This window comes from Monodelphis domestica, chromosome 2 (genome assembly GCF_027887165.1).
Source record: "Monodelphis domestica isolate mMonDom1 chromosome 2, mMonDom1.pri, whole genome shotgun sequence".
Classification (NCBI taxonomy): domain Eukaryota; kingdom Metazoa; phylum Chordata; class Mammalia; order Didelphimorphia; family Didelphidae; genus Monodelphis; species Monodelphis domestica.
The window spans coordinates 227899467-227911964 of record NC_077228.1 but is presented as its reverse complement, the minus strand read 5'-3'; the positions used below and the strand labels follow the sequence as shown (position 1 = coordinate 227911964).

Below are 12498 nucleotides of genomic sequence, written 5' to 3'. Positions count from 1 at the left end.
AATGGCCCTGCATTTGTGGCCAAGACCCTACAAGCACTGGCAGAGGGTCTTGGGGTCAAATGGAAATTACACTGTGAGTATAACCCCCAGAGTTCAGGGCAGGTAGAACGAATAACTCGGACCTTAAAAGAGAGTCTTACTAAACTCTCTTTGGAGACTGGCCGGGATTGGATAACGCTCCTTACCTTAGCCCTTTTTAAGGCCCGCAATACCCCTGGACCCCTCTCCCTTACCCCTTATGAGATCCTTTATGGTTCAATTCCCCCACACACACATTCTCTCCGCCTTCCCGACTGCCACCCCCGGTAGCCCCTCATTGCGAGACTTTGTTCTCTCCCTCTCTCAGATCCAGTCTGACCTCTGGCCAAGGCTCCAGGTGCAGTTCCAACCTCTTCCCAATAACCCTCATCCTTTTAAACCTGGGGATTGGGTTTGGGTGAAGCGACATCGCAAGGCAAACCTTCAGCCATGGTGGAAGGGACCCTATGTAACCCTCTTTGTTACCCCTTCAGCTCTTAAGGTTGATGGAATCGGCCCTTGGATCCACCACTCCCATGTGAGGGCTGCAGACCTGCCAAAGGCTACCGAAGTCTGGACAGCTACTTCTCATCCCGACACTCCCCTGAAGCTTAAACTTCACCAAATGGCATGACCCTCCCTTACAACCCCCTTTCTCTCACCTGTTTTCTCTCCATTCTACAGGCAGGGTCCTCCCACCAACAATGGAAATGGTCCCTCATCAGCCTCGAACACTCCACCATACTTGCCACAGTCGTAATCTCAGGGATTCCTAGTCTTCAAACCAAGACTTATGACCTTATATGGGGACCTAAGGACATATGTGCCCCCCCCCCCGGTAAAGCCCCTGAATCCATCTGTAAGAACATGGGAGTATTTTACCTCTGTCCTGCCTCTAACCCTGGGAAATCTTACTGCAACCAGCCAAACCAATACTACTGTTCCAGTTGGGAGTGCGAGACTATAGTCACTGGAGGGAATACTTGGCATGGCTGCAACCCATGTACCTCATCGAACCCTGACTCCTGGTTGACAATGAAATGGGGTCCCCATGCCTGTGGTCCTCACTGCCGCAAGCATGACCCGTACCCAAAAACTGAGTGCAACCAGCTCATCCTGGAGGAGCCCCTTCAGGCCACCGACCAATCTTGGATGTTGGACAGGACCTGGGGAATTCGGTGGTACAGATCCTATGGTGATGGGCCGCATTTGGGAGGCCTATTCATGCTTCAGAAAGAGCCTGCTTTGCCCTCGCCCATACCGGTAGGACCCAATCTTGTACTTAACCCCAGTTTGGTCAGGCCCCTCAAGCCCTCTCCCTTTACAAGTCCTCCCTCCCTTCAGGAGACCGCCACTTTTCCCTCCCCACAAGGGATCACCATTTCGCGGCCCCTGTCCTCTACCCCTACTGCCCAAGTTCCCCCTCACCACGATCCTGTCCAACCCCTAGCCACCATCGAGCCCCAGGCAGAGGGCTATGAGCTGCCTCAGCAGAAGGGCCTTCCCTCTATCCCCTAAGAGAAAAAGAAGTAGGGAATGAGGGATGCTCAAGCAGGGAACTGCTCGGTCATTGCAACACATATCGCTGCGAAACATCTGGCAAACAGAACCTCGGCAGAAAACATAAATATGTCAATGCCCTAGCTGTAGATTCCAGGAAGAATTTATGGGCCACATATGCTGGCGGGTGATATGCTGGTGGGCTACGGATACAAAAACCTCTGCACTTATGAGCTACAGGTGGAACTCTTGTGCTGAGCTCCCCTGGTGTGCACCAGATCAATAAATGACCCTTTTGCTTGATTGCATTGTCTACTGGTCTTCCCTGGTGGTGGGCGACAACTCAGACCCTAACACCACCTGTAATAAATTACTTAAGTTTAGCATTTTAGCTGAGAACTCCTTGCCACCCCCCTCTTCTCTTCCTCCCTTCATTTCCTCCCCCCCTCTCTCCTCCCAGCTCCTATGGAGTAAATTGTTATCTTTATACTTTCTTTATACATATGACTTTCAGATCTTTACCTTTGGACATAGTCTTTCTACTGAATTTTAGTCCTACATTCCCAATCATCTACAGGACATTTCTAATTGGCTGTCCTATAGGCACTGAAAACTCAACATGTAGGGTAGCTAGGTGGCTCAGTGGATTGCCTGGAGATAGAAGGTACAGGGTTCAACTCTAGTCTTGGACTTTCCTAGTTATATGAACTTAAGTACTTAATCCCCATTGCCTAGCCCTTAACCCTCTTTTGCCTTGGAACCAAAACATAGTAGTGATTATTCTAAGACAGAAGGTAAGAGTTTTTTTTTTTTAACTCATGTTCAAAATGAAACACTGCATTGCCCCAATGCCTAGCATTTTTCGCCCATTTCGTAATTTCCTTATTTCTCTACAGTCATCCACATTAGTATCAGTTGCCCAGCTTTATCCTCAAGGTTATCTTTGATTCTTCCCTTCATTCTCCCATATAATCCAGTCAGTTGCCACCAAAATTTGTCAATTCCATCCCAACATCCCATTTATCTCTCCCTTTCCACATGAAACATGCCGACCCTGCCTTTCTTTCTCCTTAAAAGGGACAAAATTGAGAAGAATGATGGGAAATCTAGGGAAAAGTAACTCCAAGTCTCTCAAGACTAGGAAACAAACACACTATGATGAAGGGCCTGATTCCATGGCAGGCTCTCTGCACTGGACCAGGTGAACTAAGGTGGCTTACATTTAATGTATTTTTGTCTTGTATCCTTAGTGTCTAGCTTAGCATAAGCACTTAAATTCTTTCTGAATTGAATGGAAGAAGATCTTTTCTGAGGATACTGAGGTTCTCTAATTAGTTACATAAATTCCCCTCTCCCTCCTAAGCCATTATCTTTGATCTTATCTTCTCCTACCTTCCCCATGATTGCATTTTACTAATCATTTCTTTTTCTTTTTGTGTAATATAGCATTCTTTCTTATCCCTTGATTTTAAAAAATAATATCCTGTTATATACAATTTACTCCCTGCTCTTTGACTATATATGCTATTCATTGCCCTGATAAATATAAAGTTTTTAAGTATCTTAAGTACCTTTAGGTATTTAGGTATCTTAGGTACTTCATGTATCCATCACTTAGATCAGGCCAAGATGGCAAAGTAAGTCAAGTATCTGTCACTTCTTTCTCTATCATCATTCTCACCCTTTCTCTTGTGTGTGAGAAAACATCTCTATTCCCTTATACATGATTAGATTTTAATAATAGTGATAGTTTTAAGATAATTATAATTCTAAGATAGTTTGTCATGATTTTATAAGGCTTTTTCATCTATATTTTAGTTAAGTTTTAAAACTGCTTTAACTTAGGCCTTATCAGCCCCCACCCTTCTGAGTTGAGTTCATCCCCTTCCTTGTGATCAGATATGCTTCATTGTCTTTGACTTTAAGTTTCATAACCAGACATGGTACTAAAACATCACCACCCATCCTTAACTGGAGGGGGCCCAAGAAACAGCCTTCTTCCCCCAATAACCATCAAGTGACTCTTAGGCAATGATCAAAAATCTCTCTCACCAAATAAGGGGTACTTCCTGAATGACCTAGCCTATGAACAAATATTATATGATATTTATATGATATATATAGCCTATGAACAAATAGTTGCTTCCTAGTTGAACTAACCAATGGACAGTATTGCTGGGTGTCTTCTTCCTTTGAAGGGTATGACTATTCTTTGTACTTGTAGGGAAAAACTTGACTGTTACATTAAGGTTATATAAAAGAAGATCCCTTCCAGTGCTCTGTGTCTCCTATTATTAAATAGGGGTATAGCTTTGTTGGAGGACTGACCCTCTTCCAATAAAACCTAAATAATTACCTAGCTTGAAGAATTTGACTTTATTTATCTAAAATGATTATTCTTAAGAAAATTTTACAACACTTCTTGCTCCTTCATCCCACCCAATCATCATATTCAAGTCTTCCTCAAATACTGAAGATAGATCAATTTATTGTGATATAAGATCACAATCTATATAAATCTACCCATTCTGTAGAATTCTAGTCCATGTCCTCCCATAAATTTGACTTGGGGGTGCATCCACACCAAGGAAAGTCAACCAACATTAATTACTTTGTTTCAGTATCACAGGTACAAAGGAAGGTAGAAACTGTTTCTGCCATCATGGAACTCAAGTACTAATGGGAGAGTCAACTTGAAAACAATTCTGTGCTTAGAAAATATTATATAAAGTAAACTGTTGCTGTTGCTGCTGCTGTTAGAAGCACTCTTCAAGGAAAGGGGCTAACACTGAGAGGGGATTAAACAGGTCTTCTTAAAATAAGTGGGTTTTTAGCTGAGACTTAAAAGAAGCCAGGGAAGCCAGGAGGTAGAAGCAAGGAAGAAGAACATTCCAGGCATAGAGGACATTCAATGAAATTGCAGAACAAGGAGATGAACTATCAATGGATCATAGAAAAAATGGAGCAGATGTAAAGAATAAAATAATTAGAAAAGTAGGAAGAGACCAAATTATGTTTTAAGAGTTTTAAGAGAATATTAAAATATTAACAAATTAGTTTTTATATTTACCCTGGAAGTATTAGAAATCAAGTTTACTGAGTAAAGAGGGGATGACATAGTCAGAGTGAATTATATGAAGATTATTTTGATAGTTGAGTGGAGGATATACTGGATACAGAAGAGACTTGAGACAAGAAGATCAACCTAAAGGCTATTGCAGTAGTCTAAGTATGATGGAGATAATGAGGATGATGGCAGTGTCAGAGGAGAGAAGGAAGCACAAGAAACATTTAGTTCAGTTGTTTTTCAGTCATATCCCATCCTTTGTGGTCCAATTTGGGGTTTTATTGGCAAAAATACTGTAGTGGTTTGCAGTTTCCTTCTCTAGCTCATTTTACAGATGGGAAACTAGAGCAAACAGGATTAAGGGACTTGCTCAGGGTCTCACAGCTAGTAAGTGTCTGAGGCCACATTTGAACTCAGAAATATAAGTCTTTCTGGTTCCAAGGCCAGTATTTTATCTACTAAATCACCTATCTGCCAAGCAAGATAAGTTACAGAGGTAGAATCAATAAAAGTCAGCAACTAATACTTAACTAAAATCTTATCGTTTATAGGAAACCTTTCCGAACTCCTCTGAATTCTAGTATCTTCTCTGTTAATTACTTTCTATTTATCCTGTATGTAGCTTTGTATGTATTTGTTTGCACATTGTATCCCTAATTAGATTGTAAGCTCCTTGACTAGTAGGAATTGTCTTTTAGCTCTTTTTGTATCCACAGACTACCTGAATTTTGATTAAGGGATCAAGGATGTCTTAGAGATGATGAATCTGGGTAATTGGGAAAATGATAGTGCCCTTGACAAGAAGGAGTGCAGGGAACTAGAGAAAATGAGTTTAGTTTTAAACATGTTGAGGTTAAGATGTCTATAGAGCATCAATATGTCCAGACAATACAAGTGAGACTAGAGATTAGGAAAAGGTTAGGGCTGGATAAGCTTATCTGGGAATCATTTGCAAAGAGATCTTGAGGCCTTCTTCATTTCTTCTTAACATCCCAAGAAGATTAGCAAAATAGTCTATTTAGTTGTTACCCTTTGCCTTTCCCACATAACTGTACCATCTTCTATTCCTATCATACATTTCCTTGATGATCTCTCTTTTTCTTTGAAGTCCTTCAATGATTATAAGTTGTACTCATACCAAACATGAATCTTTGCTTTGCTTTCTATCTGACCTTAATTTTCAATTCTTCAGAAATGTTTTCTATATCTTACTGCCCCATAGTAATATGAGTAGGGTGTTAGAATTTTTTTAAGGAGCCTTTGTCACCAGGAAAAACTGAGGATCATAAAGAATTTTTACATCGTCCTGAATAAAATTCAGCCTATTATTCTCCTTCTGTTCAACTCTAGGCTTAACTTATTGCTCATTTGTCTTGCGTGTTCCAGTCATACATACTGATGATATATAGGGGTAGGTAGGTGGCACAGTGCATGGACTGCTGGGACTGGAGGCAGGAAGACTCACCTTCTTTTCAAAATCAGGTTCAAACACTTACCAGTTGTGTGATCCTGGACAAATCATTTAACCTTATTTGCCTCAATTTCTTCCTCTGTATAATGAGCTAGAGAAGAAAATGGCAAACCACTCCAGTACCATTGCCAAATGGAGACATAAATAGTCAACACAAATGAAATATGTTGAAATGACTAAATATGTTGTTAACATATTTCCTTTGCTGGCTCCTTCATTAACATCCTCTTAATGAAGATATTCCCATGGCTCTGCCTCTGGTTCTTATCTCTTCTTCAACATTCTCTTCGTAGTCATGACCATCCACTACCCTGGCTTTAGCTATCACCACTATGCAAATATCTTCCAAATCTATATCTCTAGGTCTGGTTGGTTTCTGATGCTAGGAAAGGGGACAGAAGATTTGGGGAGAATCGCATCTCTCCTCAAAAGGGAAAGGTTAGCTCAAGATCCCAGGGATTCAAACTACCTAACCCAAGGAACAACGGTGACACCACGTTTCTGAAGGGAAGTGACAGTGGGTGTCCTCCATCTTCCAGAACTATTCTCTGAGGAGACATATTCCCTCTGTCAGGGGGACAAGATTTGGCTACCTCTCTCCCAGAAAAAGAGAGGGAAGAAGAAGCTTCTTTCTCCCTCTCTCCCCTCTGTACTTCCATTCCCCCTGTTCCCCTCTCAATTGTTCTCCTTGCCATTCCTTCTATTACACTCAACTCACATTATTCCCCTTCCTATACCCTATGCTCCTTTCAAACAAATCTACTGACCATTCTTGAATGACATTTTGCCCAGTGATGCCTTGTCTTCATTCATGCCATTTTCCACACTCAGAATCTCCTCCCTTTTACCCTTACCCTTCCTGTTGAAATCCTATTAATTCTTCTATACTCAGCTCAAGTGTTACATCCTCCATGCAACTTTCCCTAGACCTCTAAATCAGGAGTGATTCTGCCTTCCTGTGAATTATTAAGAGCAGTGTGCATCCTTCATTTTTACTTTCACTCTTTATTTGTATTATATCTGTGCATACATCCTAATGAAAGCTCCTTGACAACAGAAGTCCATCTTTATAGCACCTTCAGTGCCTAGTCTCATGTCTTGCTTAGCAAAATATATTTTGAATTGAATTAAGAATATGGGGCCTTTCTGTATTCAACAGAGATAGGATTTGATTATAATATGGAGTTTACAAGTGAAAGGTTATCAAGGGGCAGTTAGGTAGCACAGTGGGTAGACTGCCAGGTCTGGAGTTGGGAGGACCTGATCTGGGGTCAAATTTGACCTCAGATACTTCCTAGCTATGTGACCCTAAGCAAGTCACTTAACCCCGACTGTCTAGCCTTTGCAATTCTGTCTTAGAATGAGTACTAAGATAGAAGGTAAGGGTTTAAAAAAAAAAAGGATATAATCAGGTGTCTGAACAGATCTTAATAAAAGGAGCACTGAATCTACATTCTACAAATCTATGGGTACCCTGGGATTCTAATAAGATGCATGACAGAGAGAGTAACAGGGAAAATTGTGGCTAGAAGCTGTGACTAAACAGGAAGCTAGTTAGTGAGTCACTGAATTGATGTGTGAACATTCAAAGGGCAGGCCAGGATAGAGCTATCCTGTGAAGTTAAGACACAGCAAGAACACCCAAGGTAACCCAGTTAAAATGAATAAAAGCTTCTGACCTGGTTGCTAATTCCTGAATCCCTGGAGAAATGGATTAAACTTTCACTACTATACAGTGTTGATCAACTGATCCTTTCATATTCCCCCTGATGAGATTTTCTGGTCTCAGGAGTCAACTCATAATTAGTCATAGTTAGTGAAGGCTGAGGAAGCATACATAAATAAAATCCACAGGAAAATCCCATTTTAGTCAATAATCTCCATTTTCTACCCAACTTGTTTTTTTAGATTGGAATCATTTTTCCCCTTTTCCTACCTACCCTGAGACTGGAGTGGTTTGAAGTGCTAAGTAGGAAACTGATGAACAGTAAAGAAACCGAAAGGAATGGGAGGGGGAAATAAGAGGGCATAGATAACCCACATACAAAAGAACAACTGAATGGGTGGGAACTGACTAGCTATAGTTTATAGAGATTGGCAATTCTGGAATGTTTCCATCTAAAACATAACATCTGTTGTTCTAAAGTTTCCAGCTTTTAACAAATGTGCCTCAGGATCTCTCCTCTGAGCATGCTCAGTCAATAGCAGACTAAGTAATTATAGGGCACCTCGAAAAAGAGTTTTTTATTTTAATTAAAAGAAAAGGAAAACTTGCAAGTGCATTCGTAGCTATTAAAAAATTGGATTACTTTTGCAGAAATTTATTTCTCTGAAATGTAGCTGACAGGACAGACGGGTCTGTAAACTTTTTTTTTAGTACTTTTTCAGTACTTTGACAATATATTTCAATACAGTTGGTTTCCTTTGTAATTCTGTGTATTTTATTATGCATTTGAAAATAATTCTGACTTCAAAGGTGCATGCAAATGTGGGCTGAAGGGAATCTAAGCAGCACAGTGGATAAGATGACCAGATCCAGAGAAAGGAGGTCCTGGGTACAAACTGGCCTCACAAACTTCCTAGCTATATGACTCTGGGCAAATGACTTGCCCCCATTTGCCCAGCTCTTACTGCTCTTCTTTCTTAGAATTGATGTCACCAGAGAGAGATCATTGTTAAATTTTTAGTGTGAGCATTTACACCTCAGAAATCCTCTACCAGGTACAAATGAGGGTTTCATGTAGTGTTTTGTTGAATGTTGTTATAGTTAAATAATATTGTTATGGTGAAAACTATAGCTGTTATAGTTCCAGTGACACAGACAGTGTACTCTTCCCCCTCAATGTCTAGACATAAGGAAGTGATGAGAAAATGTTAATGATTCATTGTATAACAAATTTAAAATAATAAAAAATAATAATGATTAATAATAAAATGTAAAGTCCATTATAGGACAGTTAGGTGGTTCAATGGATAGAGGTAGATCTGAAGACAGAAGGACCAGGGTTCAAAATCTGGTCTCAGACACTTCCTAGCTTACACAGCAACTCACTTAACCCCAATTGCCCAGCCCTTACCACCCTTATACGGTGGAACCAGTACTTAGAATTAATTCTAAGACAAAAGTTCTAGGGTTTTCCCCCTCAAGTGCATTGTGTATAAGGGGCAGCTAGATAACACAGTAGATAAGATGCCAGACCCAAAGTGCAGAGAACCTGATATTTTCTTCTATGGTTGTTAAACACTCTATAATTTTTTAAAAAGGTGGGAAAGGGGCTAAGCATCTAGGATTTAGAAGTTGACAGCCTTCTATGATAGACATAGATAGTCACAGCAAATAAAGATTTGTTTTTTGGAACATTATTCTTCCTACTATGACAGAACGAAATACAGGGCTAAGTTTATTTAAATTGAATTTTAATGAATTTATTTTATTACTTATTTAATTGAAATTTGTTTAAATCCATGTCATAAACTGTACCCATCAATTACATATGTAATTCAGTTCAAGTATTAAGTGTTTAGCATGGACAAGGCATTTTGGCTTAGAGAATAGAGCTGGCCTCAAATTCAGGAAAACTTGGTTTCAAGACCTATTTGTGCCTTTGCAAATACTGTATGGCTCAAATCCTTTTATTCTCTAAGCTGCAGAGGGAGTTTCCTCTCAGGAGAATCCTTAAACTGATGAAACCATAAGTTCAGACCAAAAGAACTCACAAAAATAAATGGTGTCATGCCTTAGGAGATGCAAAGATTTAAAATTTTCACAGCCCTGGACTCAAAGAGCTTACAGTCTTTTAGAGGAGACAGACACATAGAATGAAGGATAATAAATGGCATAGGGAATAAGGCACAATGGAGAGAATCAAGGTGCTTAAATTAGTACATACACTTCTTTCTCAATCTTGCAGAACAATATTTCAATCTATCCCTACAGGGTTTATTGGTCTTTAAAGTCCTTCACAACTGTCTACCTTTCTAACCTTATAACAACAAATAGCTTGCATTTATGTCAGATGCAACTGAAATAACTGAACAAAATCACTGCTTAATAAATGTTTGTTGTCTGATTGATTATTATAGTCCCCTCAAAAAGGATGCCAAGAATGCATGTCAATTAAAATTGCTATCTGCCCTGGACTCTAAAGAAAGTAGTTTTAGGGGGCAGCTGGGTGGCTCAGTGGATTGAGAGCCAGGCCTAGAGACTGGAGGTCCTGGGTTCAAATGTGACTTCAGACATTTCTTAGCTATGTGACCCTAGGCAAGTCACTTAACCCCCATTGTCTAGCCCTTACCACTCTTCTGCCTTAGAACCAATACACAGTACTTATTCTAAGATGGAAGTTAAGGGTTTTAAAAAAGAGAGAGAGTAGTTTTTAAGAAAATATGGCCCTCGGGGGCAGCTGGGTAGCTCAGTGGATTGAGAGCCAGGCCTAGAGACGGGAGGTCCTAGGTTCAAATCTGGACTCAGCCACTTCCCAGCTGTGTGACCCTGGGCAAGTCACTTGACCCCCATTGCCTAGCCCTTACCACTCTTCTGCCTTGAAGCCAATACACAGTATTGACTCCAAGACAGAAGGTAAGGGTTAAAAAAAAAAGAAAAAAAGAAAATATGGCCCTCTACAGAACTATAGATTAGGTATAAATGGTTACAGAGGTTAGAGGTAACACTATTTTATAATCAGAAGGCAAAGAAAAATACCAATTACTCCACTTCTGTCCCTCGTAACTTTTTAAACATATTGTTCATGAGTAAGCTAACTTAAGAGGCAACAAGGAAGGTCTTACTATTTTTCTGACAAAGTGATCCATTGTTCCCAGCCCTGCTTGTCAGTCAGTATTGGATGAAGGCTCTATTTGAGGGAAGATGAGGAAGGGGATACCTAGCCTGCAGCTTTGCATTACATGTTCACTGTCACACCTACATGTTTGTCAATGAAAACTGTCCCATACAGCCCATAAGACTCAGCCTCTTTTACTAATGGAGACTTATTCAATTTGTTTTATAAAAATCTAGCCCACCTTGAATACATTTGCAGATCACCAGTGATCAACCCATCAAACTGTGGCTACACTGACATTTCATAAAGTCCTTTTAATTCTCTTTGATCAGAGTAAAAGACTCAAAGAAGTAATTTTTCTTTTAAAAAATGGGAAGAGGTCCTTTTGTATTAAACTATATTCATGGGGCTATTGTACTTTCTTCCCTGGGGTGGAGAAGGTCCAGTAAGACCAGATTGTCCAAGTATGAATAGAAATTCTGTTAAAATAAATAAATTGTCCCATACCTTTGAAGAAAAGGACCCAGATGGTACCTGCTTCACTACCAAATTTCCTATGAAAACTATACGTTGAGGGCAGCTACATGGTTCAGTGAATAGAGAGCCAGATGTGGGATTGGGAAGACCTGGGTTCAAATGTGGTCTCACATACTTCCTAGCTTTGTGACCCTGGGTAAGTAATTTAACTGAAATTGCCTAGCCCTTACCATATCAATTTTAAGACAGAAGGTAAGGGCTTTTTTTAAAAAAACCTTATATTTTATTCACTCTTATTCCAAAGGATGACTTTAATCCTTAAATAAAACGAAAAGGTTTTGCAGACAAGGATATAGTCAAAATTTAAAAGCTTTATGATTTCCTACAACATACTGAGAAATAACTACTTCTTTTCCACCACCATGGTTGACCAGTGTTTAATGGAGGGTATAATTGTGTATTTAATAAGAAAAATAAGAGCTTTAATAAGTTCATGTCCATATATACTATATACCTCAAAGTAAATCCAGCTCTGCAATGAATGGGAGTGGGTTGCTGATAGAATATTGTAATACAATTCCACTGATATATCCTAGAACTCCATCTCTCTTTTCAAGACTTCTAGTATCAAAAGATGACAAAGAATATGAAAGCCAGTAACAAGCACCCAGATGGCTTTCTCCTTCCTGGCACCACTCACCTATCCTGCTTTAGTTCACTTGACAGGCCAACTAAACAAAAATAACAGTCAACCAAAAGGAAACTGAAAAGGCCCGATCAGTCAAAATGGATGTCACAAGTGTCTGCATTAAAATTCATGGGCTTTAATCATGAAAGAGTCTCTCAGGTCCTTTCTCAGAGCCTATTTACTTTAGATATAATTCTAACAAGCTTGAAAGTCTGGCTTAGAAGCATATAGCAGACTGAAAATAGCAAATTTAAGCAGAGAAAGGGGCTGCTACCACCAGGCAAACTTGACAGGAACCAGCAGTGATAAGAAGGAAAGAAAGAGAAAAACTATAAAAAGCAAGGACAAAAATTCAAAAAGCATTGCCTGGGGCTATTTAGTTTATACTCCAAAAGACCTAGAGACATCAAAAGTCCCTGAGGGCATCACCATATTACAGCAAGGTAAAATAATTGGTTGAGGTAAAATAATTAAAAAGAAGAATAGTTAAGTGCAG

General features: G+C 39.8%; 1 protein-coding gene across 2 annotated transcripts in view; it reads right to left on the bottom strand.

Annotated features, from left to right (window-relative positions):
- Nucleotides 1-12498, bottom strand: part of PITPNC1 (phosphatidylinositol transfer protein cytoplasmic 1) — a 424023-nt gene that overhangs the window by 336368 nt on the left and 75157 nt on the right. The window lies entirely within an intron of this gene.